Source organism: Neovison vison, chromosome 8 (assembly GCF_020171115.1).
Source record: "Neovison vison isolate M4711 chromosome 8, ASM_NN_V1, whole genome shotgun sequence".
NCBI lineage: Eukaryota > Metazoa > Chordata > Mammalia > Carnivora > Mustelidae > Neogale > Neogale vison.
Genome location: NC_058098.1, coordinates 18,223,503 through 18,250,292, shown reverse-complemented (window position 1 = coordinate 18,250,292; position 26,790 = coordinate 18,223,503). Strand labels below are relative to the sequence as shown.

Sequence of the window (26,790 nt, the reverse complement as noted above, 5' to 3'; positions counted from 1 at the left end):
TAATCCAAAAAAAGCAATGAAAATATTAGTAATTAAGCCAGTAGAAGTGATTGAAAGATTTAAATGACAGCACCCATTAAGCTTTCTGCACAGTACCTGGTGTTCAATAAATAAAGCTGACTTGAACATCAGGTTGCATTTTAACCCTCAGATTCTGAAAAACAGTGAACGTATAAAGTATTGAGCAGTGTGTCAAACTTGACATGTCCAAAGCCAAACTCTGGAACTGGCCCCTCAATTTTCTCCTTCCAGTCTTCCCACCTCATTTAAGATCAGTTACATCTGTCTGGTCGCTCCCGCCAAATCTTGAAGTCATAGTTAACTCCTCTTTTCCTATCAACATATCCCACATGTAATCCAATAGCAAATACCTTTAAAATACCCTCCTTTGAGCCTTTGTCACCTTCTCCCTGGATTATTGCAGTAACCTTCTACCTGCTCTCCCTGATTCACTCTGCTCTCAGAGAGCTTGTTCTCAAGAAGCTACAAGGATTCTGTTAAAACATAAGTCAAAGCATATTTCTGTCCTTCTCTAAAGCCTCCAATGCCTTCGCATCTCACTCAGAGCAAAAATCAAACCCTTTTTGTCAAGGGCCTCCAAGAGCCTATTGTGACCTCCCCCCCCACCCAACACTCCTCCCCTTCTCTAACTGCTTTTCCTTGCATCCTACCCCTTTACCCCATTCCAGCCACACTAGCCTCCTTCCTATTTCTGAAACATGCAGGCTCACTCCTACCTCAGGATGTTTGCATTTGCTGTTTCATACCCCCAAGGTTTCAGAAAGGCATGTGCCTTTACTCCAAATTTCAAAATTTTCAAAAGTCACCGCCTCAGACTTACCTAGACCACTCTACTAAAACATCAGATCCCACCCTCCCCCATCATTCTCTCTCTCTCCCCTCATCCCGCTTTGCTTTTCCTTATAGCCCGTATGACCTTAATAACATTTGTAATGTTCTAAGGGCAGGGATTGGTGTTGCTCATCTGTAGTATCTGGAAAATGGCCTGACATGGTGAGGTCCTCACTGTATATTCCTTGAATGAATAAGAGTATATATGGAGGGACGCTTGGGTGGCTCAGTTGGTTAGGTCACTACCTTCGGCTCGGATCGTAATCCCAGGGTTCTGGGATCAAGTCCCACATCGGGCTTCTTGCTGGGCGGGGAGCCTGCTTCTCTCGCTGCCTCTGCCTGCCTCTCTGCCTGCTTTTGTGTACTTTCTCTTTGGCAAATAAATAAAATCTTTTAAAAAAAAAAAAGGTATATATGGAACTTGTTGCTTAGAGTTAACTTCATTTACTCAACAAACTTTTTGAGCATCTATTCCAATCCAAGTACTGTGGGATATGGAGGTAAACAAGGCATTCTCCCAAGCACTAAGGAAATTAGAGTTTCAAATGAGAAAGACATATAAAGAAGTACTTTTGGAAGAAATATGGGGCACCTGAGTCACTCAGCCCATTGAGCATTTGCCTTCAGCTCAGGTCATGATCCCAGCGTCCAGGGATCAGCAGGGAGCCTGCTTCTTGGTCTCCTGCTCCCCTTGCTTGTGCACTCCCTCTCTGTCAAGTAAATAAAATCCTTAAAATCAACAATAGCAACAACCAAAAAAAAAAAAAAACCCTTAAAAAATGGAAGGAAATCTGTAACACTACATGTATGTGCTACCTGCTTTGGGAAGCAGAGAGAAGGACATAATTAATACAATATAGGAGAGTGTAGAAAGTCCTTCCATGGAAGCTGAGTCTGAAGAATTGAGGGAGGAGGAAAGGACTCCAGGCAGAGAAAATAGCAGGTACTCAATAACCAGTTACTGAGTTAGGAATATAACTAGTTGGGAAGTATATCACAAATAGTATTTACCCAAGGAGACAAATTATTTTTCTTTAACAAAATAAATAAGCAGATTCCAGGTGATCACTATAATAATGTCATCTGAACCCACTCACATTCTGATGAGCTTTCTGAAGCAGGAAAGAAACTGCCAGAAGTATAGTTGATGCAATAGAATCGACACCTGACTTCTGTTTTACTGGAATAGGCTACGTGTGTGTGTGTGTGTGTGTGTGTGTGTGTGTGTGTCTTTCTCTCTCTCAAGGTCCAAAGCCAAAGAACTTGTACCATTTAGGAGTTTGCTGGCTGCGAGTACCAGTATTCTCTCAGGCCACTTAAAAAAAAGGAGGAGGGGGGCGCCTGGGTGGCTCAGTGGGTTAAAGCCTCTGCCTTCAGCTCAGGTCATGATCCCAGGGTCCTGGGATAGAGCCCCACGTTGGGCTCTCTGCTCTGCAGAGAGCCTGCTTCTCTCTCTCTCTCTCTCTGCCTGCCTCTCTGCCTACTTGTGATCTTTGTCAAATAAATAAAATAAAATCTTAAAAAAAAAAAAAAGGAGGAGGGATTTATCTTATGGCTTTTTAGGGGTCAAAGGGATGGGTCTCTTAGGCCAGCAAGAACCCAGATGGACTTCTGGATGGATTGGAAGCAGAGGGTTACCAGTAAGACTCTCACCACAAGCTTGTTTTCTCTCCTTCCAGGTAATACAATGGAAAAATACATCTACCAACTACTCCCAAGTACATGATATAATTCCAGCTACACTAATTTTTTAGTCTCTGTGGGATCTTTCCAATCCCAAAATCTCAGAGAAGAGGCTCCAATTGACCCAACTTGTGTCAGGTGTCCCATCCCTCCCCCAAAACAATCATGACCAGTTTACAGGTCGCGTAGTCCACAAGAAACTCACTTCTGTGGATCAAGACCACAAGAAAAAGAGAATTGCTTTGAGTTGAGGAAATATCTTTTTTTTTTAAGATTTTATTTATTTATTTGACAGACAGAGATCACAAGTAGGCAGAGAGGCAGGCAGAAAGAGGAGGAAGCAGGCTTCCCGCAGAGCAGAGAGCCCGATGCGGGGCTTGATCCCAGAACCCCGGGATCATGACCTGAGCCAAAGACAGAGGCTTTAAACCACTGAGCCACCCAGGCACCCCAAGTTGAGGAAATATTTTAAAAGAAGTCCCTCAAACAACCATGAACTCCACTTAATGGCAAAACACCTGGGAGGCATTTGAATAGTCACACAGAAAGTGAGTACTGAGTTTTCCTGATTTCTGCAGAGTAGGGAGGCTTCTTTTTACATAGCAATCATAACCATAAGTTATTCCTTTCCCAACAAAAAGTGGGCAAAAACTGGGGTGGTCTCCATAAGCCCTCTGTGGTGCGTATTCTGCTGGTCTCCTGTGGTAGTGGACATTAATGCTAGCCACCAGACATTTCTGGTGTGTTTTCCAGGCACATGATAGGATTGTACTTCCTTAGAGTTTTGAGTCAGGGATGGCCACACCACTTCCTTTGGTCAAATAATGTGTGAGTAGATGTACTCCCAGGTCCAAGCTTTAAGAGCTAGTAGGCAATTCTGTATACTCTCTTTCCCTCAGCAACAACAGACAACACTGAAGATGGTGATAGCTCCATCATTCTGGGTCCTGAAGGGAGGAGACATTAAATAGTGGTCCCCCAGGGGACTCACAGTACACATGAAGTAGGAGCAAGAAGTAAACTTTGCTGTTATAAAAAGACTGGGGCTTGTTTGCTACCACAGCAAAACCTAGTCTATCCCGATAGATACACCTTCTAACATCCAGTCTATCCCACTGTCCATTGTACAGCACGGAGGCAATTTGGATGGGTTAGACCCCATTCCCCACATGTGAGTGTGGATTCTCTGCTAAGTCAGTTGACTTAATCCCATTTACCTTGTACTGCTTGCTTCTGGAATGATCTATTACCGAGGCCTACATCTATCAGTATCCAATATTTTACCCATCACAATAATTGAATAAAATCCTCACTATTTCCTTGGATGTCAGTGAAGGACTATTTGCTGCTGGCAACTATTTTGTGACCATGAAGACAGCCAGCCTAAAGATGAAGCCAACACATGAATAGGAAAAGTCAGAATACAGAGAAACAGAGTTGGAGGGCTGATTAAGACTTACCTGAACCAATAAAGTCAGGTAAATCAATAAATTCCCCCATATTATTGGTTCTCATTTAAGTTGGGTTTTCTAGTCCCCAGAAACATTCCCACTGTGGCTCTCCTATCATATTCACTGCGTAGTTCTGAGCAGTAGGTAGCACTACAGAATCACAAGGGGGAAAATGTCTGTACTTTAAACAATCACAGGAAGAGAAGCTGAAAATTCTGTGATTTACATGCCAGCTCCTTTTCTAGAATAAGGCATCACAATGCAGGCAGAGCACAGACAAGGAACAGGAACCAGCTGAGAACCAAGGATTCGAAGGAGAAGGATCCTATAGAACCAGGAGAGTGACAGGCCTCCGGCTTAATCAATAGTACATAGTTGGTTTCATACAGAGTGTTCTATCCCTCTCTAAACATTTCTGTTGCATTTATCAAGTCTGGAGTGAAAGAATCCAGGAGGCAGTTTCGTGCAGTAGGTAAGGAGGATTTGACTTCGAAACTACTGGGCTTGAATCCTGTCTCCCCCACTTACTTGCTGTGTGAACTTAAGTAACTTTCTTAAATCCCTAATGTAGTTATGACAATCAAGTGAGATACTTCCTCTTATTATTAACATAGTATGTGATGCATTATAAGGACTCAGTGGGTAAAAAGGATGTCCCATCAATTTTTTTAAGAAAGGTTCTGGGACATCCGGGTGGCTCAATCAGTTAAGCATCTGCCTCCAGCTCAGGTCATGATCCTGGGGTCCTGGGATCAAGCCTTGCATCAGGCTCCTTGCTCAGAGGGGAGACTTCTTCTCCCTGTGCCCCTCTCCTCTGCTCATGCTCTCTCTCTCTCTTTCACACACACACACACACACACACACACAAATAAATAAAATCTTTAAAAATAAATTTTAAGGGGCGCCTGGGTGGCTCAGTGGGTTAAGCCGCTGCCTTCGGCTCGGGTCATGATCCCAGGGTCCTGGGATCGAGCCCCGCATCGGGCTCTCTGCTCTGTGGGAAGCCTGCTTCCTCCTCTCTCTCTGCCTGCCTCTCGCCAACTTCTGATCTCTGTCTGTCAAATAAATAAATAAAATAAAATCTTTAAAAATAAATAAATAAATAAATAAATTTTAAAAAAAGAAAGATCCTGAATCTAGTTTGCCAACTTGTTGTCTCTTGGCTCTAAAGCCTCCGTTCTTTGGCTTTCCCTGTGATCCTGGAGCTGAATTCTGTAAACGTTTCCCTTCTGCTAGTGGCACAATGTTAGGCTCTGTCAGTAGAGAAGGTTGGAGAAATTTATAAAAAATAAGTAAATAAAATAAAACAAAAAATCATAAGGGGCTTCCTGGTTCAGAACCTTCCTGATTCTTGCTCCTGTGGTTGCCCATAGTCTAGGGAGACCCAGTGGTGCTTACCCTCTAGTGAGCTGTTTGGCCTGCTTCTGGTCTATAGCCTGTGGCCATCCATCAAACGTTTCTCCACCATCCACTGGGCTAAATTCCTGCTCTAACAAGGCCCCAATCTCACCTTGGGGTTGGGGGACAGGCACTTGCTAGTTTGTCTTCTCCTTGGTCACTCTGCCTCAGCCCTAGAGATGGTAGGTACGGTCTATACTTACTATGCCTACATCCTTTGGAGCTCTCTTTCGACCCTTTTAGTTACTGACCATCTTTCATTAGCTAAGAATTCTTCATATTAGGGGCGCCTGGGTGGCTCAGTGGGTTAAGCCGCTGCCTTCGGCTCAGGTCATGATCTCAGGGTCCTGGGATCGAGTCCCGCATCGGGCTCTCTGCTCAGCGGGGAGCCTGCTTCCCTCTCTCTCTCTCTCTCTGCCTGCCTCTCTGTCTACATGTGATCTCTGTCTGTCAAATAAACAAATAAAATCTTTAAAAAAAAAAAAAAGAATTCTTCATATTAAAGGTCCCTTATTCAAATTACTGGTGTGGTTTCAGCACCCTGAGTGAGCCCTGTCGGATACACCAGTGGCCCCAACTGCCCATTAGACAAATTTCTGGTTTTAAAAACAAACTGATTTGTGGGAACAGGTAGGGGGAGTACAATTGTGCGTATAATATAGAATAGTAGTTACAATTCTTGCTCCTGTGGTTCAAGAAGGACTTCATCCTCAAGAGAACACTGTAAGAGACATATAATGGTGTCCTGATGTCAGAGTCAGTCTTCTGCCTGTCCTTATAAATGGGGTTCTGCTGGACCAGCCCAGCCCAGTTCAGCCCAGGACCTGAGTCAGACATGACCGGCAGGATCCTGAGGCTTATCACAGCATCCTAGAGTCACATCTTGATTATAAATATATAGTTTCTGTCGGGTCAGAGAGGGGTTTGAATGTCCATAAAACACTCCCAGCTCAAGGCACTGTTTGTCCCCACCCACTTCCCTTCCCCCCTCCCCGCAAAGCACATTGTGCCTTGCCTGGTATTAGGTTCTGAGTATGCAGCCCTGAAAAAAATCCAGAGACCTTCATGTACCTTACGGTCTAGTAAGTAAGGCAGACATTGGTCAAATAATCAAAACCATAAATCTTACACAGTACGTGGTACCATGAGATCCACTAATAGGAGGCTTTGGCTCAAAGATGTTTAAGAAAATAGTTAGTATGGAACTTAAAGGGAAAAATAGGGGTTAAATTAGATGTATTAGTCTGCTCGGGCTGCCATAACAAAACACTATAGACCAGGTGGCTTAAACAAGGGAAATAAATTTTGTCACAGTTCTTGAGGCTAGAAATCCAACATCAAAGCCCCAGCCAATTTGGTTTTTGGTGAGAACAATCTTCCTGGCTCGCAGATGGCTGCTTTCTTGCTATGTCCTCATATGACCTTTCCTCAGTATTTGTGCGCAGGAAGAAAGGGAAAATGAGCTCTGTGGTGTCTCTTCCTCCAAGGACACTAATTCTAGTGGATCAGGACCCTACCCTTATGACCTCAATTAATTTTAATGACCCCCTTACTCCAAATACAGCCACACTGGGGGGTTAGGGCTTCAACATATGAATTTTGGGGGCATACCTATATTTAGTCCATTACAATAGGCAAACAGGGGCAGGACGCCTGGGTGGCTCAGTTGGTTGGGCAGCTGCCTTCAGCTCAGGTCATGATCCCAGCGTCCTGGAATCGAGTCCCACATCAGGCTCCTTGCTCGGCAGGGAGCCTGCTTCTCCCTCTGCCTCTGCCTGCCATTCTGTCTGCCTGTGCTCGCTCTCTCCCCCTCTCTCTCTCTGATAAATAAATAAAATCTTAAAAAAAAAAAAACAATAAGCAAACAGGGGCAAGAAGAATACTCCCTATAGAGGGAACAGCACATGCATAGGCCCTGTGGTCATCAAGGATACGTGGTGCTTTAAACAAAGAAGAAGGAAAATGTATAATGAGGCAGATAATTTGAGGAGATAAGGCTGGAGAGGTGGCCAGTGGCCAGATCATGTACAGCCTTGAAGTTCTTGGTAATAATTTAAGTCCTATCCTAAGAGCAATGAGGCTTTACTGAAGTAAGCTGAGTAGGGACAATATGTGAGTGGAGACCAAAAAGGAGGGATCAGAATAGGCCCAGAGAGAACCGTAATGAAGCTGTCCAGGGTATCTAGGCTCAGCCAAGATCACACAAGTTGTTACTGGCTAGCCCAGAAGAGTCACTGGCCAGAGAGGTTGCCCAGGACCAGAGAAGAGAACCTGTTTCTGACCCAAGAGAACTATGACTTACAGGTTTTCTGCAGTCTTGGCTTCTCTCAGCTATAGTCCACCTGGTAGACCCCCTGCCTTATACCACATCAACGAGGACAGACTAGCTCTCTGCCTGGTTCTGTATCCCTAGCCCACCCTGGCCCAGCTTGCTTTCCTCCTTTTCCCATACTGGACCACAGAACTAAGATTCAACATGTTGGCCCCTGACAAAGCAGACTGACCAGTAACTGCCCATCCCCTCTCTAGACTCTTCAGTGTGACATTCAAGCCCTGAGCCAACAAAACTTTACACTTTACTTTAATCTAGGATCCTGAAGAGCTTTAATTTAAGAGAAGTTGTGAACTGGAAGTGATCCATTCCCTTCACAGATGGTTTCAAGTCATCTGAGTGGACTAGATAAAGTCAAGCTCTGAATACAGAGCAAAAGGATCCTAAAATGTTAACCCTCCTAGGACTTAGGGGAGAAAAGTGTCTTTGGGGTGCCTGAGTGTCACAGTCCATTAAGTGACCCACTCCTGGTTTTGGCTCAGGTCAAGGTCTCAGGGATTGAGATTGAACCCCATGTCAGGCTCCCCATTTAGTGCAGAGTCTGCTTCAGATTTTCTCTCTCCCTCTCCCTTCCTGTTCTTGCTCTCTTTCTCAATCAAATAAATACTTTTTTTTTTAAAGAGCACCTCTTTTGAGGAGGTTTTATACCATTCTAACCTTAAAAGAGTTTCTATAAACAATGTTTTAAAAGCACTACAATGTCTAATCCACAAATGCAGCCAGACACATAAGAAGACAAGGCACCCCAAGAGGAAACAAGTAAAACAACAAAGATGCAGACTTATGATGACCCCAAATGCAAGAAATTATCAGAGACCAAAAAACAGCCAAACACATTACATTCATGGAGATAAAAGCCAAGCTTAGACAAATAAAAATCATGAGATACCACTTCACAATCATCAGGATGGTTATTATCCAAAAAAGAAAAGAAAAAGAAAAAAACAGATGTTGGCATAGATGCGGAGAAATTGGAACACTTGTGTGTTATTTGTGGGGATGTAAAATAGTGCAGCTGCTGTGGAAAACAGTATGATGGTTCCTCAAAAAATTAAACATAGAACTACCATATGTACCAAAAATTCTACTTCTAGGTTTATATCAAAAAGAACTGAAAGCAGGAACTCAGAACAGACATTTGTACACCCTTGTTCATAAGAGCAACAGTCACAATAGCCAAAAGGTAGAAGGAACCCAAATGTCCATTGACAGATGAATGGAAAAACAAAATGTGGTATATATACACACAATAGACTGTTATTCAGCCTTGAGGCTTGGGTGGTTCAGTCAGTTAAGCAGCTGGCTCTTGATTTCAGCTCAGGTCATGATTTCAGGATCGTGAGATTGAGCCTTACATCCTGGATCTCCACTCAGCAGAAAGTCTACTTCTCTCCTTCTCCCTCTCCCTCTGCTCCTCCCCGAGCTCACACATGCCCACTCTCTCTCTCCTAAGAAAATAAACCTTTAAAAAATAATAAAGAATATTATTCAGGCTTAAAAAGGGAGAAAATTCTCAGGATGCCTGCATGGCTCAGTGGGTTAAACAGCAACTCTTGTTTTTGGCTCAGATCATGATCTCAGGTTTGTGAAATAGGGCCCCAGGTTGGGCTCTGTGGTGGGCGTGGAGCCTGCTTAAGATTCTGTTTCCCTCTCCCTTTTCCCCTCTTCCTACCACATGGGTGTGAGAAGTCTGGTGTCCGATTCTTGGGTGGTGAAGTCCGAGGGTCTTTCAGGTGCTCTCTCTAAAAAAAAAGAGGGGGGGAGGATCCTGACGTAAGCTACAATATAGATGACCCTTGAGGATATAATGCTGCATGAAATAAGCTAGTCACAAAAGAATACTGTATGACCCCATTTACATGAAGCACCTAGAATAGTTAAATTTACAGAGACAGAAAGCAGAATGGTAATTGCCAGAGACTGGGAAGAGGAATGAATAGGAAATTATTGTTTAATTACATTTTTTAAAAGTTTTCAGTGTTGCAAGAAGGAAAAAAAATTTCAGTGTTGCAAGATGAAAAGAGTTCTGGAAACTGGTGGCACAAAAATGTGAATGTACTTAAGACTAGGAAACTACACTTAAAAATAGTTATGATGTCAAATGTTGTGTTTCTTTTACCACAATGTGGAAAAATCTAATGGGAAAGATAAAATAGAATAACAAAAAATACTTGATCCAAAAGAAGAAAATGGGAACAAAAACAAGGTAGGACAAAAAGCAGGCAACAGGACTATAGATGTGAATGGTGTGTCACCCTATCTGTAACTATGTTAAATGTAGGTGGACTAAATAGTCTAACAAAAAGGAAAAGATCAACAGGGCAAATTTAAAACAAAACACAAGATTCAACTACAGGATGTTTATGACACATTTTAATATGAGGACATGTAGGTTAAAAGATAAAATATTCTAGCTAAAATTTTAAATAAGAAGTAGTACCTATCTTATACAAGTTCTCTTAGAAAATAAAGTGAACACTTCCCAACTTATTTTATAAGGTCAACATCATTGTATCACCAAAACCTGGCAAGAACATGATAAGAAAAAATATAGTCCACTATCACTCATGGCCATCAGTATAACAATCCTAAACAAAATGTTAGCAAATCAAATACAGACCAAATTAAGAGGATAAGGGGCACCTGGGTGGCTCAGTGAGTTAAAGCCTCTGCCTTCAGCTCAGGTCATGATCCCAGAGTTCTGGGATCGAGCCCCACATCGGGCTTTCTGCTCAGCAGGGAACCTGCTTCCTCCTCTCTCTCTGCCTGCTTGTGATCTCTGTCTGTCAAATAAATAAATAAAATCTTAAAAAAAAAATTAAGAGGATAAGAAGTCATAACCAAGTAGAGATTATCTCAGGAATGCAAATTGGTTTAACAGTTAAAAATCAACCAACCACATTAACAGACTAAAAGGGAAAAATAATTTGATTATCTGAATAGATGGTAAACAAAAACATTTGACAAAATTCAACATTTATTCACAACAAAAACTCTCAGCAACCTAAAGACAGAAGACAATCGGGGCGCCTAGGTGGCTCAAGTGGGTTAAGGCCTCTGCCTTTGGCTCAAGTCAAGACCCAGCCAGGTCTTTATTTATTTATTTTTATTTGTTTGACAGATAGAGATCACAGGTAGGCAGAGAGAGAGAGAGAGAGAGAAAAGGAAACAGGTTCCCTGCTGAGCAGAAAGCCCAACACGGGGCTCAATCCCAGGACCCTGGGACCATGACCTGAGCTGAAGGCAGAGGCTTTAACCCACTGAGCCACCCAGGCGCCCCTATCTTTATTTTATTATTATTTTTTTTATCTTTATTTTTTTTTAAGATTTTATTTATTTATTTGACAGAGAGAGATCACAAGCAGGCAGAGAGGCAGGCAGAGAGAGAGGGGGGAAGCAGGCTCCCCGCTGAGCAGAGAGCCCGATGCAGGACTCGATCCCAGGACCCTGAGATCATGACCTGAGCCGAAGGCAGCGGCTTAACCCACTGAGCCACCCAGGCGCCCCTAATAAAAATTTATATGTAACTGCAGAAGGCTGAGAACAGCTAACCTTACTCCTGATGAAGTATAAGGTGGAGAGGATTTATTCTATCCGCTCACAAAATTTGTAATAAAGCTCTCATAATTAAGACAGTGTGGTATTGGCATAAGAGTAGGCAAAAACCAATGGACAAAAGAAAGACCCCCCCCCAAAAAAAAGACAGATTAATGTTAGATCACAGAACAGTGTGGGGAAATGAACTTTTGAATAAATAGTGTTGAGTCAATGGAATATCCATATGGGGAAAATGGCATTGGAATCCCATCACACACCACACTCAAAAGCCAAATTTCTATTAGATTATGGACTAAAATACAAAAGGTAAACCAATAGTGCTTTAAAAGATAACATACAGTATCTTTATGACATCAAGGGAGGGTACGTTTTTTTAAACAAGACCAAAACAACACTAACCTCAAGTGAGAGACTGATATGTTGGACTTCTTTACACTTAAGAACTTAGGGATGCCTGGGTGGCTCAGTTGGTTAAGTGACTGCCTTTAGCTCAGATCATGATCCTGAAGTCCTGGGGTAGAGAAGTGCATCCAGCTCCCTGCTTGGCAGGGAGTCTGCTTCTCCTGCTGACTTCTCTCCTCTCATGCTCTCTCTCTCTCACACATAAATAAATAAAATCTTTACAGTTAAGAACTTTTGTTCATCAAGAAACACCATTAACCACAGAGGAGAAAGATTAACAACGCACATAACTGGCAAAGGGTTTATATCCAGAATATACAAAAAACTACTATAAAGAAATAATGAAAAATACAGAGCAGTGGAAAAACAGGAAAGAACAGAGGTCTTGGCTTCACATAAAGAAAATCCAAATGGGGGGGTGCCTGGGTGGCTCAGTGGGGTAAAGCCTCTGCCTTCGGCTCAGGTCATGATCCCAGGGTCCTGAGATGGAGCCCCACATAAGGCTCTCTGCTCAGCAGGGAGCCTGCTTCCTCCTCTCTCTCTCTGCCTGCTTCTTTGCCTACTTGTGATCTCTGTCTGTCAAATAAATAAATAAAATCTTAAAAAAAAAAAAAGAAAATCCAAATGGCTAATAAATGCATGAAAGGTGCTGAGCCTCATTAGTAATCAAGGAAATGAAGCAGAGAGAACACCTACTACAAACCAAACAGATGGCTAAAATACAGTCTGATAGTACCAGTTCCCGATGAAAACTGTTGGTGAATGCACAAGGGGAGCTCTCATACATTGGTGGGGAGAGTGTACTTTGGGCAACAGTTGGGCATTATTTTTTTTAATGAAGCATAGGAATACCTAGAACCCAGCAATTCTGCTCCAAAGTATATACCCAAGAGAGATACAAGCCCAGGGAGACACGTAGACGTGTACAAGACTGTACACAGCAGCATTATTTAAAATAGCCCCAAACTGGAAACAACCCATATGGCAATTGGTAGAAAGGATAAATTGTGGTATATTCACTCAACGGAATGCTTTATACTGCACAAAAACCGAACCACACCTGCACACAACAACATGGGAGACTCATAAACAATGTGGAGTGGAAGAAGCCAGGGACAAAAGAACCACCACATTTAATGACTGCTTTTATATAAAACCCATAACCAGACAAATTAAACATGCCCCTTACCCCCCAAAATCTTTGCCCCTCCTGTACTTATGAGATATGTGAAGAAATGGTAATCAAAGACGGATTTGCGGGTGCCTGGGTGGCTCAGTTGGTTGGGCATTTGCCTTCAGCTCAGGTCATGATCCCAGGGTCCTGAGATCAAATCCCAAATTCGGCTCCCTGGTCAGCAGGGAGTCTGCTCCTCCCTCTCCTTCTGCCCATCCCCCCACTTGTGCGCTCTCTCTCTCTCTCTCTCTCTCTCAAATAAATAAAATCTTTAAAAAAATAAAAGACGCACTTGCAGGGTACCTGGCTGGCTCAGTCAGTGGTGCATGCAACTCTTGATCTCAGGGTCATGAGTTGGAGCCCCACGATAGTCATAAAGATTACTTAAAAAAAAAAAAAAAACAGATGGATTTGCAAACAAGCTGGGGAATCACTTTTTTGTCCCCAGCCACAGCCACTCCTCTGCTGGAATATCTCCAGTCTGGAGGTATGATGATTGTCCTAGATGTGAGCTGAAGGAAGTTAGTGGGGGGAAGGAAGTCTGATGTGGGGATGGAGAACAAGAGTCAGGCACGCCTTACGTTGGGGTTCATTATGAGGACCTCAGTGACATTTTAATAAAGTTACTCAAAGTTAGAGGACCATAATGATGAATTTCTAGTGTACTAAACCTTCACAGGAGACCTGGAAACCATAAAGTAGGGCAAGAGTCCTACTGAAATACCAGATGCACCAGCCGAACAGGGCCAGGCTATTTTTGCAAGATCCCCAACAATGAACATAATTTTGTTTTATGTGTGTTCTTCCAGATTTTTTTTCGGGATATCTAATTATTTTTCATTAATGTAACTATGGGGTTTTTTAAAAAAAATTTATTTATGTATTTATTTGACAGAGAGATCACAAGTAGGCAGAGATGCAGGCAGAGAGAGTCGGGGAGGCAGAATCCCTGCTGAGCAGAGAGCCTGATGTGAAGTTTGATCCCAGAACCCTGGGATCATGACCTGAGCCAAAGGCAGATACTTGAACCCACTGAGCCACCCAGGCACCCCATAACTATGGGATTGTATTACACACCATTGAACTTTTTAAAAACTTAACCACAGGGGCGACTGGGTGGTTTAGTGGGTTAAAGCCTCTACCTTGGGCTCAGGTCATGATCCCAGGGTCCTGGGATCAAGCCCCACATGGGGCTCTCTGTTCAGCAGGGAGCCTGCTTCCTCCTCTCTCTCTGCCTGCCTCTCTGCCTACTTGTGATCTCTGTCTGTCAAATAAATAAATAAAATCTTAAAAAAAAAATAAATAGATAAGAAAAACTTAACCACAGGTGTTAGACCTCTGTCCATTTGAATCCATACTGATGTACTTGTACTTGGAGGTGATCGATATATTCATTATCTTGATCATGGTGGTGGTTTCATGGGTAATTACACATGTCGAAACTCAAATAGTACACCTTAAATAAGTGTGGTTTATTGTACATCGGTTACATCTCAATAAAATGAGAAGCGTTGTGCTTTCAAGCTCTTGGACTGCTTTCCCCACTTAGCTCTCTGCAAGTCCACGCTCCAGCAGGCAGACCTATTTCATTACTTCTCAGAGCTGTGTGGAATTCCGAGGTAGGCCTCCACCGTGGTTTACTAGCTCCTTCCTTGAGCACATCACTTGCCTCCCGTTCACCTATGCCATGAATAATGCTATTCTAAATAACCTCCTTGTTTTATGTGCATCTGAGCAAACTTTCCAACTACATTACAAAGAGTGAAATGGCTAACCTCTGTGTCCTATGCATACGTAATGTTACTGAGAATTACCTGCTTGTTTTATGGAAGGGCTAAGCCATTTTCTGTTCCGGCCGGGCACTGAGAGTCCCCAATCTTCCTTTGGGTTTCTGTCTCTTCACGTGACACGAACATCCGTGCCTTGTCCCCGCACCCCCCTCCCCGCCTTCCCTCATTTGGTACTGACTTCATGGTCGTTGACAAATAATTCTTCAGGCTGTGGCACATGGATGTGGCTGGCCATTCCCTCCCTCAAGCTTAGCAGATGGAATTTCACTCCACCTTTACTCGGTTTTTAACCACGTTTTTTGGAGGGAAGGGTGCAGGTTCGAAAGGGGAGCTCCACAGCCCGTTCTTTCTGGGCACCCCCTGCCTGCCTTGAGAGGTCCCGTCTCCATGAAGGAACTGGGCCTTGGTGCTGGGGCCAGTGTTTTAAGCCACGAGGAATGTGGTGACTCAGCTGGTCGCTCAGGGACACCTCCGTGAACAAGGCCGAGGGAAGGAAGTCATTACACAGACAGCTGGGCTGTAAAAAACAAAAATACTCCACACACCAAACTCTACAAAGTAGTGTGGCTATGTGTCCCATGACTCAACGGGACTGCTTTGGCCACGTGGCACTCGGCTCAGGGTACGTGGCACGCAGCCCTCACCCGCGCGGGCTGGCTGCTCCTCCGGGCTGCTTGGAGGGAGGGCTGGGTGGGGGCCCCAAGGAGACCGGTGACGGCCCTCTCTCCACCCTCTCCACTCTGCCCGTTGCTTCCCTCATCATCTCCTTCCTCCTTCCTCCCTAATCCTCTTGCCCTTAAACAAAACACAAACAGGAATTTAGTGTCTCATGCCTGCTGGAGACGTGGCAGGAACATAGCGAGGTCAACACATGGGCGCCCCGGGAAGGCCCTCCGGAGTCCTGCAGACGCTGGTGACAAGTCATATCACCGAGACAGGGGCTGGAGTCCTGGGCAGAGAGGCCAGAAGGAGATGGAGAATTTGAGTTAGAAGCAAGACCATCAAAGATGTGGGACCCCCACCCACTGACCTTTACTGGCGATTTCCTCTGTGCCAGACACCATTCTTGGGATATATCCGCAAAGATAGGTCTTGTCCTCATGGGGCCTACGTTCTTGTGGAGAGGAGGACAAACAGCAAATATCATAAATCAGTGAAGTGTGCAGCCTATAAAAAGGTCACTCATGGTCCTGGAAATGATGAGAACAACAGAGGTGGAGAGGAGTGGTCAGGGTAGAAAAGTGGCATCTTGGGTGCCTGGGTGGCTCAGTGGGTTAAGCTGCTGCCTTCGGCTCAGGTCATGATCTCAGGGTCCTGGGATCGAGTCCCGCATCGGGCTCTCTGCTCAGCAGGGAGCCTGCTTCCTCCTCTCTCTCTCTGCCTGCCTCTCTGCCTACTTGTGATTTGTGATCTCTGTCAAATAAATAAATAAATAAATATCTTAAAAAAAAAGAGAAAAGTGGCATCTTGAGAGGGATGAAGGAGTGAACCATGAGGGTGTCTGGGGAAAAGGCACTGTGGGAACTGCCAGGGCAAAGGCAAAGTGGGGAGTGTGCCTGATGTGCTTGTGGACCCATGAGGTGGTAGATGGGCGGCTGTGGAGTGGGGGAGGGGCGGAGTGGGAGAGGAGGGTGGCAGTTGGAGGCGTGAGACTGGGAGCTGCAGGAGGCTTCTGAGCAGAGATCCAAGCAGATTGCCTGTGGAGTTTAACAGCAGTCCTGCAGTCAGATGGCTCTGACCCCTGGGAGTATGGCACATGGGGCGTACCAAGAAAAACCTGCAAATCTTGCCAGAGACGTAGAATTTATGAAATCCATGAGCATGATGTTGGCAAAGAGCTAGAATCCCATGGAGGGCTGGCCAATGAGGGCCTGTTTGTGTCAGGTCAGAAAAGGACAGTGACAGGGTGGGAGTTTCCAAAGAATGATTTAAGTCAGAGTTAAGTCTTTGGGAAAATCAAAGGAGCCACCAAGTATTTTTGGATGGTCGCGCTTTTTAGAACACACAAAATCCCATGAAGGATGTCGTGCCATGCGATCTACCCCCTGCTTCTAAAGCATTTCTTCTGTAGTTACACTAAAAATTAGGATACGGTGGCATATATAAACCAAAATTTGTAGGTATAAGATAATAAGATTTTGTTTAGTATACCTTCAAGTGTCTGGTAATAACCGGTTTCCTTTTCTTCATATGTAACAATGGTTCCCACTTAGCCAGGTTGTCGTAAAGATTAAATAAGAGCATTGACTCACTAACACATGCAGCTAATACTTGTAGATTTTCTTCCGTGTCGGGCACCAAGAGAGAGTCTGGGGGCAAGGTGATGCGCACAATTGCCCTCACAAAGACACAGCATTCATCAAATGGTATATATACATAAATGGCCACAGGGGCACCCGGCTGACTCCGTTGTTAAGCGTCTGCCTTCCGCTCAGGTCATGATCCCAGTGTCCTGGGGTCGAACCCCGCATCGGGCTCCCTGCTCAGCGGGAAGCCTGCTTCTCCCTCTCTCATTCCCCCTGCTTGTGTTCCCTCTCTCGCTCTGTCTCTTCCTGTCAAATAAATAAATTCTTAGAAGAAAATAAATAAATAAATAGCCACAAAAAAGAGGAGGATGAAAAAGCACATTAAAAAAAGAAAGAGGGGCACCTGGGTGACTCAGTGGGTTAAGCCTCTGCCTTTGGCTCAGGTCATGATCTCCGGATCCTGGGATCGAGTCCCGAATCAGGCTCCCTGCTGAGCAGGAGCCTGCTTCCCCCCTCTCCCTCTGCTGCTCCCCCCACTTGTGCTCTCTCTCCTTCTCTCACTCTCTGTCAAATAAATAAATTCTTAAAAAAAAATAAAGAAAGAAAGAAAGAAGGAAAGAAAAGGCATATGATGCTACGAGAGCCTACATCAAGGAGTTAACCTAGCCAGAAAGTGTATTAGTTAGTTACTGCTCTGTATCAAGTCACTACTCACTTAGAGACTTGGAACAACATACATTTATTATCTCAGTTACTGAGTCAGTAGTCTGAACATGGCTTAGCTGGGTCTTCTACTCTGGGACTCCTCTAAGGCTACGATCAAGGTGACGGCGGGACTATATTCCCACTCAGGGGGCTCCAGCTCCCTTGGGCTGAGGGAGGTCATTTCCTGGTGGCTGCAGGACTGAGAACCCGGACTTCTTGCTGGCCATCTGCAGGAGGCTGCCATAGGTCCTAGAACTGCCCATAGCTGCTTGCCATGTGGGCTTCCTCAACACGGTGGTTTACTTCACCAGGTTACCTAGGAGAGTCTGCTAGCAAGACTCTTACATAACACAGTCACGCGAGTGACATCCTAACACCTTTGCAATAGTCTATTGGTTAAAAGCAAGTCACAATTCCCACTCACACTCAGGAGGAAGGAATTCCACAAAGGCATGAACGTGAGGAGGTGGGGGTACAGGGGGGTCACCTTAGGGTCTGTCTGCCACTGAAGGTTTCCTCAAGGAAGTAACAGTGTAGCTGGGAACTAAAAAATGAGTTGGCAGGACGCCTGGGTGTCTCAGTTGGTTAAGCATCTGCTTTTGGCTCAGGTCAAAATCCCAGGGTCCTGGGATTGAGTTCTGTATCAAGCTCTCTCTCAGCAGAGAGCCTGTTTCTCCCTCTGCCTGCCACTCCCCCTGCTAGTGCTTTTTCTCTCTTTCTCTCTGACAAGTAAATAAATAAAATCTTTTAAAAATAAATAAAAATGAAAACAGAGTCTCATTAACTACACAGATAGAGGGCAGAGGGGGAACTGTCTAGGTATAGAGAACAATAGGGCCCGCACAGTACAATAACATTCACAAAGGATCTAGTCCAATGACTAGCAGTGTTGTGCCTCTCATGCCTAACAACCATCCATGGCTCCTCAGCGCCCATGGTTTTGCCCGATATTCAAGGCTAGATGGGTCATCTCCTCACATTCACTTTCTCTCTCCAGCATCTGTGCCTTTACTCACCACCCCACCCACTTAGAGGGCCCTTGCCCTACAATACACACTCCATCTATATAGAACTCAGAGCCCAGCAGGCATTGATCTTCCCTAAACAATATTTTTGAACACCTATTTAAGTGGAGGGCACCATGCTGGGCCCTCTTGGAATTGCAAAGCATGGTGAAACATGGTCCTGGGTGCCAGATACTGGGTGGGGGCAGAAGGTATACCCAAATAAAAAGAGGAAGAACAGGAGGTTCTCCCGCTGAAGGTCAAGCCCATGGAGCAGCTGGTAAGTCCTACGAGCTTTTAGACCTCAGAAAACTCCACTTCACACAGTGGTGAATGATCTTACAGTATTCTTCCCTAGGCTAGAAATTGCAAACGGATTCTAAGGGTCAGCCAAACTGACGTTTTCCCGGGAAGGACAGTTGGAATCGGGAACTGCCCAGTCTCAGTCCACACTGCCAGGCAACCTGGCCAAGCCGGGTTAGTCCTTGGCTGGCAACAAAGGCTTCATTGGCAAGAAGAGGGGATAGCTACGCAAGTGTCCTGCGCTCCAGCCCAGGAATCCCTGGCCACATCTAGGGCCTGTCCTTGAAAAGCTGGGAGAAGAGGCCCCAGGAGGCCTACGGCCTTTGCCACATCAGCAGGGAAAGGGGAACACAGGAGGCAAAAGCAACCGAGGCCAGTAGCCCAGCGCCCGGCTTCCTCTAGCCAGCGGTGGAGGGTGGAGCCAGATGCAGGGGGCGGGGCCGGAAGCAGGCGGGGCTGGAGGGTGGGTGGGGCCAGCAGAGGGTGGGGCAGTGACGGGTCCTGCTTCCCCAGTCCCGCCTCTCAGTCCCGGAAGGAGCGCGCTACGAGCTCAGCGACGGGGGTCTTGGCACTGAGCACCTGCCCTCTCCTGCGATTGGGGGTTGAGTGTCTGCAGATGCCTTGCAGGGCAGAAGCAGTCTGAGTCTAGAGGTGGGGGAAGGCCTGGCACCCCTGCATTTCTACACTCCGCCCTCATCTTCCCTAGTGCCTGCTGCACCAGGAAGCCAGAGGGCTTTTCTCAATACCCATTAAAGCTGTTTCCTTTGCTCCGAGGGCAAAGAACCCTCCTCCCACAATCTGATACCTCCTCCGCACCTCCCCCGCCCTCCCCCCGCCCCTGCTTCATCCTCAAGACTGAACCACACCCTCCAGTAGCTCTGCAGGTCTATGTACAAAGTAGTTCCTACACCTGGAACATCATATCCACCCTTCTTCATCTAACGAATTACAACTTATTTTTCAAGCTTGGGGATCTACTTGGGAAAGCCGTCCTTGACCCCTCCCATCCTGCTATGGGCTCCTGGGCCTGGCCCACCTAAGCCTAGTTATCTTGGGTAGCAATTGCCAGACTACCCGTCTGTCCTTTCTCTTCTCCCCATCCATCACAAGACTGTGGGGTCTCTGCAGTATCTCTAGTGACTGGCCCAGGTAAGGTGCTCAGTGAGATCATGAACACCCTGCCTGGCAGTCTTCTGCCATCCTCTAGACCTCTGCCTGGCGACAAACTGCTGCAGTCACTTCACTTCTCAAGAACAGCAGGTCTCGGGGCGCCTGGGTGGCTCAGTGGGTTAAAGCCTCTGCCTCAGGTCATGATCCCAGGGTCCGGGGATCGAGCCCCACATCGGGCTCCCTACTCAGCAGGGAGCCTGCTTCCTCCTCTCTCTGCCTGCCTCTCTGCCTACTTGTGATTTCTGTCTGTCAAATAAATTAAAAAAAAAAAAACACAGCAGGTCTCAAACTAGAGTGCATCTGAAACACTGGCGGGGGTGGGGGTGGGGTGGGGGTGTCTTATTAAAATACAGATGGGTGGGCCTCCACCCTCAGAGTTTCTGATTCATAGGTATGGAACAGGGCCCGAGAGTTTGCATTTCTAAAAAGGTCCCAGGTGTTGCTGCTGCTGCTGCTGACACAGGAACTCATTTTAAGAATCACTGGGTTGGGTCATGTTTCTTCATCAATAAAATAGAGTCACTTCTGTTCCCTGCCGTGTGAGGTTTTGTGAGAATCAAATGAGATTATGCAGATGAGGAACTAAGCATGGTGCCTGCACCCAGTAGGGGCTCAATAAGTGTTTGCAATTGCGTCTGGGAGTGGGCGGGCCACATGCCATCAGAGAAAACATGAGCAGTAGATGTGGGTCAGGGCCCAAGCACGTCAGCTGGGCTGGAGGAAGAGCAAGGCCCAGCACAGCAGCCGGGAGTTCAGGTTGTGCTATGGAGGTGGATGGGAGCCATGCACAGTTCTGGAGCAGGGCAGTGACAGGTGGAAGCTAAATGTGGCAACATTGAGCAGGAGGCACAGCAGCAAATTCCCTGTGCTGGGTTTTCCTTGGCTGGTTGGCCAGGCATAGAGCAACCAGATTTAGCAAATAAAAAATGAAGGATATCCAGTTAAATTTGAAGTTCAGATAAAGAATGAAATTGTTTTAGTATAAATATGTCCCAAATTGCAATGAGACATAGTTACAGTAAAACAAACAAACAAAACCCACCTTTTTTTTTTTTTAAGATTTTATTTATTTATTTAAGAGAGAGACAATGAGAGAGAACATGAGCGAGGAGAAAGTCAGAGGGAGAAGCAGACTCCTCATGGAGCTGGGAGCCTGATATGGGACTCGATCCTGGGACTCCAGGATCATGACCTGAGCTGAAGGCAGTCGTCCAACCAACTGAGCCACCCAGGCGCCCCCCTTTTTTTTTTTTTTAAAGATTTTATTTATTTACAAAACCCACTTTTGTTATTTATCTGAACTTCAGGTTTAACTGGGTGTCCTTTTTTTTATTTGCTAAATCTGATAGTCCTAGCCAGACATCAACTGCCTGCCCCAATCCCATGCCTCCATACTGGAGGGAGTGAGCCACAGGTCCCTCTGCCTCTCTTCTCCCCTTTCAATGAGGCCACGAGGAGTGACTGAGGAGCTGCTCCCCGGCCCGGTCTTGCTGCCAAGACAAGTGGTCACAGCTGCGGGTCTGGGTGAGCAGGTCCTCCCACTCCACGTCAGGTTCGCCCAGCAAAGAAATGGTGAGGCACCGTAAATAATCACTGGGCTGTAATTTAATGAAGCACATAAAGTTACTAAGGCCCATAGAGAAGGAGGTATCACCTGTGTGTGTGGGTTATTCAAGAAACAGTTGCCAATGGTACAGGCCCACCTGCTGAGAATACCCACAGAGGAGAAAATAGCCTCCTCCATCCTTAACCCCAGAAATGATCAACACAAGTGCTCAGGCTGCTCCTGTGCTCGCAGGATGCCTTGGAAATGGTTACATAAATGACAAACTAGAATGAGGGGGGGATGCGCCTGCCTCCTTCAGCTCAGTTGGGCATTGAGATAAGTCATACTATCAGAGGCTGCCTCAGTCTCCCCCACCCCCATAATCACCAAATCCCAGATGATTCACAGTTCCGGAAACAAGCCTGTCAGAAATCCAATTTCTGCAACAACCTTTATACCAACTTTTTTTTCTCTAACCAGTAACAATGAAAACAATATGTGCTCTTTTCCTTAAAAAAAATTCTTTTAATGTGATCAACATTATTGAATGCCTCGTGTGTGCCCTGTGCTGTGTTCAGCCTTTTATTTAGCTCAGTAGTTCTCAGCCTTGGCCACACGTTGCAGTCACCCCCAGATTTTCCAGGTGATTCCGGTGCCTGGCGATCTCAACACACACACAAGGTTGAGAACCCCTGGTGTAGTTCAACCTGCTTAATCGTCACAATACGGTGGTAAGGCAGGTGTTCTCTCCGTTTTGCAGATGAGAACATGGGAGTTTCAAAGAGTGACTGCGGCCTGTGTAGCCATAATCTTGGACCTCTCGTTTCTTCCCAGTCCCGCTTGAGGGATTCCTGTATCCACGGTTAAATATCATGGGTATATATCATACGTCCATAGGTCTGTTCCCAGCGTTGCTGCCCTGGGGCCACCTCGAGATAGCTCTGCTCCCAACAGGGCTCTTCGGAGACACCAGTCAGACTCCGCCTGGGTTTAGGACAGCTACCACATGACTTTTGCTGGAGTGGGGACCCCTGAGTGTGTGATCCCTCGGTCACAGAACACAGGGCGACCACCCTCCACTCCGGACCACCCAGGACCCTCTAATCCGGGGTCTTTACAGTTGCGCACCGCCCCCCGCCCCAGCTTTTCCTCGGTGCCCTCCCCCCTTCACAGCAAACTCCCTCACCTCCTGATTCTTCTCTGTGCATCTTTGCCCCGCCCATCTGTCCTGCCATCTGACCCACGTTTCTCAGTACGTCCATAGAGGTTGGCAGAGGGGTCTCTGATCCAGGTCAGGCCGCGAGCTACAGATCCGAAGGGCAAGGTCGTGCCCTAGCCCGACGCCTCCGCCTTGGCTCGCGGGCCCACGGATTCTTCAGAAGTCGGCGCACCCGGGTTCACCTGTCCCCTCCCGTGGCGCCTGCGGGCGGAGAGGACGGTCAGCTGGGCCGGAAAGCTGGTCACCGCCTGCCCTCTGCTGGCCGGTTGCAGTACTGAGCCCGCTGCCGCTCCGCCCGTCGGTCGGACAGATGGAATGAAGGAGCGGGCATTTATTGAGCTCCTGCTGTATGTCAAGCACTGAACTGGGAGTTGGGGTGTAAGGATGAACGCGACCTGCTTTCACAAAGTTCAACTTCAAATGAGGAGGCAGACAATAATCAAATAGTCGTTGAAGCAAATATGAAATTACAACTGTGGGCTATGTGAGCGTATAACGCGAGGCTCCTGCCCAGTCTAAGGGGTGTAATGCGGGGGGGGGGGGAGTCAGGACGGACAAGAAAAACTGCCCCTGAGGAGGGGACGTGTGAGTGCCAGGTGCCGCACAGTCATTTCATGTAATCTTGAAAATCTTACAAGGTGGCTAATCCAAAGCAGAAAACAGGCTCGGGTTGAGGAAAACTTACCCTAGGTCACACAGCGAGGTGGAAGCAAAGCCAGGAGGGCCTAAATCGGCCCGATTCAAAAATCCATGTAGCAGGGCACCTGGACATCCCATCTAGCTGCTTTAGGGCGCGGGGCGGGGCCGGGGTGAAGCCTGCGCGGGGCGGGGCCTGAACTCCGGCTCCGCCCAGCCTCTATAGGCGAAAGGGCGCCCTTGGGCCGAGGCCTGGGCGGAGGCGGGGTCTTTTCGAGGGGTGGAGCCTGGGCGGATTGGGGCCTGCAGACACCCGCCTTGGCTCGTGGAAGGGGCGGAGCCGGGATCTCACCCGGTCTTAGAGGAGACGGAAGCTCCGACTGAGTACTGGGCGGACGATACTTACTGCTGACCCCGTGCTACTTGGGCGGCGGCTCCGGATCCCGGAGGTCCAGTGGGCAGCTCCCCAGGTACGGCCTAACCCGGGCCTGAGAAGAGGTACCCCTTCCCTAGCCCTGCCCCGCCCCGCCCATCTGTCCTGCCATCTGACCCACGTTTCTTGCTGTCCGCGGGCCTGCGACCATCTCCAGACATCAGAAGGTAGCCAAGGGTAGAGGGGCCAGTCTCACTTCGACCCCTTCCCTGGCCCAGCTGCTGCGGGACCCCGGGCGTTCAGAATATGGGATCAGGAGATAAGATGCCAAAACCTCTCAGGGAAGGTTGGCCCAGCTTCACCCCAGGCTGTGTGACCTTTGGGAGGTCACCCACCCTCTCTGGTACTCAGTGTCCTGTGTAGCAAAACTCACCCTGCGGAGATGGGGTGAGTCTCAGTAGGGGGGACAGCTGCTGGGGAGCCCGGAGTGACGCTTTCTCCTTTCCAGGGCTATAGGAATGCTTATCCTCCTGCTTCTTCTGGTCCTAGGAGAAGCGCTGTACCTTCACCCTTCCCCAGATCTGGGAACCCAGAAAGGCTGAGAGCCCAGACCCTGTGGTGGAGCTGTGTGCTGGCCTGGGAGGCCTGTGTGTGTTCCCAAAGTGGGCTCTGAGGCTTGGGCACCCCATGAGGCCTGCCTGGAGTCTGCCTGCTCACTTTGCAGACAGCAGGCCACCATTGTGCAGAGGGCCTCGAATGATATGGAAAGACGTCTCTCAACAGTGGGCAGGGACAGTGCAATGCTGCGTGAATTATCTCATTAATTACTCACACATGCCCTATCCCCATTTCAATCGAAGCTCAGAGAGACGAAGTGTTTGAGTTTAGACATGTTTGGGGTGAAGGGTGATAGGAGGGAGCCAAGCAGAGGTTTTGGAGAAGACCAAGGAGGCAGAGCCGGGTCCTGGGGGAGAGCAGATGCCTTCAAAGATGGGTACAGATAGAGAGGTGGGCCCAGGGCTTAGCTCGCTGGAATCGCCCCCCCCCAAATGCTGAGCAGGCAGATGTGGAGGACATCCACCCATAGTGTGGGGGGAACGGGGAGGAATGAATTCTAGGCTGAGGAGGGTTTGAAAACTTGGGGCCTTGTTTCTTTTTTTTTTTTTTTTTTTAAGATTTTATTTATTTGACAGACAGAGATCACAGGTAGGCAGAGAGGCAGGCAGAGAGAGGAGGAAGCAGGCTCCCTGCTGAGCAGAGAGCCCGATGCGGGGCTCAATCCCAGAACCCTGAGGCAGAGGCTTTAACCCAGGCAGAGGCTTTTGCCCCTGGGGCCTTGTTTCTTAAAGGGGAAACTGAGGCTAGCATGTGACTTGACCCATGGCTGGATCAGAGTAGGACCCAGTGCCCCCAGAGATGGTGCCATCTCTGCCACTCGGTGACTCTCTACCAGGAGCAGTTTTATTCCCTGGGGGACATCTGACAATGTTTGGAGACAATTTTGTTGTCATAACTAGCAGGGAGGGGTGTAGTAGTCATATCAGTGGGTAGACACCAGGAATGCTGCTGAGCATCCTACAATGCCCCCAAAGCAAAGGATTGTCCAGCCTCAAATGGCAACGGTTCTGAAGTTGAGAAATTCTGGACAAGGTCAGGCTGAACCTGTCACTGCCCAACCCAGATCTTTTGTCCTCAGAAGGGTAAAGAGCTCATGTCTGAGCCTCCACCTGGGCAGACCTTTGCCCCCACTCTTGGTCTGCCCCTCCCATGCTTGCTCCTCTATTCCTGGAAGCTTCTGGAGTCTTCTCTGCTTCTCCTGGGTACAGTGATCTAAAGACCTGCACATCACGTGTCTGGCCTGGTCTGTCTTCTGAGACCTTTATTCACAGATTTTGGTGTGGTAGGAAAGAACCAAAGTGGAAGTTTTCACCTAACATGCAGAAGGTGCTTTGCAGATAAACTATATATTAGCTTTGAATGCCATTTTCAGGGTCCAGAAAGCTTCGTGGTTTTTTTTTGTTTTTTGTTTTTTTTTCGTTTTATCCCAAGTTTTCATTTGAGCAATTCTAGTTATACCTTATGTTTGCGAAATTCTAGGTTTCTTTTTTTTTTTTTTTAAAGATTTTATTTATTTATTTATTTGACAGACAGAGATCACAGGTAGGCAGACAAGCAGGCAGATAGAGAGGAAGGGAAGCAGGCCCCCTGCCGAGCAGAGAGCCCGATGTGGGACTCGATCCCAGGACCCTGAGATCATGACCTGAGCCGAAGGCAGCGGCTTAACCCACTGAGCCACCCAGGCGCCCCAAATTCTAGGTTTCTAACGAGCTCCCAGGTGATGCAGACACTGCTGGGCCACAGCCCACATCTTGAGTGGCAAGGCGTTGTAGGGTTGTGCAGAGGTGGGCTGGGGCGGTGCCCTCCCTGCAGACAACTGTGGTGTGGTTTGGGAACTGTGGGGTGGCAGGAACCATGATACGGGGGCAGGAAACCAGGATACGAGTCATCACTGTCCCCGCCCCTCCCCATCTATGGCTTATAAGTCACTTAAGGTCTTTGGGGCGTGGTCTTGGAGGGGTTCTGAGGCAAGGTCTGTGAAGTGGGAGTGCCATGAGGAGGTGGAATGGCCTGGATCCCAGCAGCCAGAGGGACAGAAGGCCTTCCCTGGCCGGCAGGGAAGGGGCCATGAGCTGCTGCTGGTGGCGTGGGCACCGTGCCAGCGTGGAAGCGGTTCTCATTATGGCCCTGGCTCTTCTCCACTGCTGCCAGGGCCTTCTGCTACTGGCTTACCCAGCTTTGCCTGCTGTGGGAGAGCTAGAGAGACCGGTCTGACTGGGGGAAGGAGGAGCAGCTTCAGTGCGGTAGGGGCCAGCTCAAGGCCCGAATGTGGGTCTCAGGGCCTGGCCAGCTGAGCCAGGGTCTCAGAAGTGGAGGCCAGGCCCGAGAAC

General features: G+C 47.3%; 1 protein-coding gene across 4 annotated transcripts in view; it reads left to right on the top strand.

The window, feature by feature from the left end:
- The window catches only part of LPIN3 (lipin 3), a 42,627-nt gene that overhangs the window by 2,247 nt on the left and 13,590 nt on the right, over window positions 1–26,790 (top strand). For 3 of the 4 annotated variants that reach the window (XM_044263029.1, XM_044263030.1, XM_044263027.1), the window contains exon 1: window positions 23,830–23,939. The exons of the other annotated variant lie outside the window; for it this stretch is intronic. The gene's annotated coding sequence lies outside the window, so the exon portion shown is untranslated. Of the gene's footprint in view, window positions 1–23,829; window positions 23,940–26,790 lie in introns of those variants that run through there. 4 annotated transcript variants of the gene reach the window in all.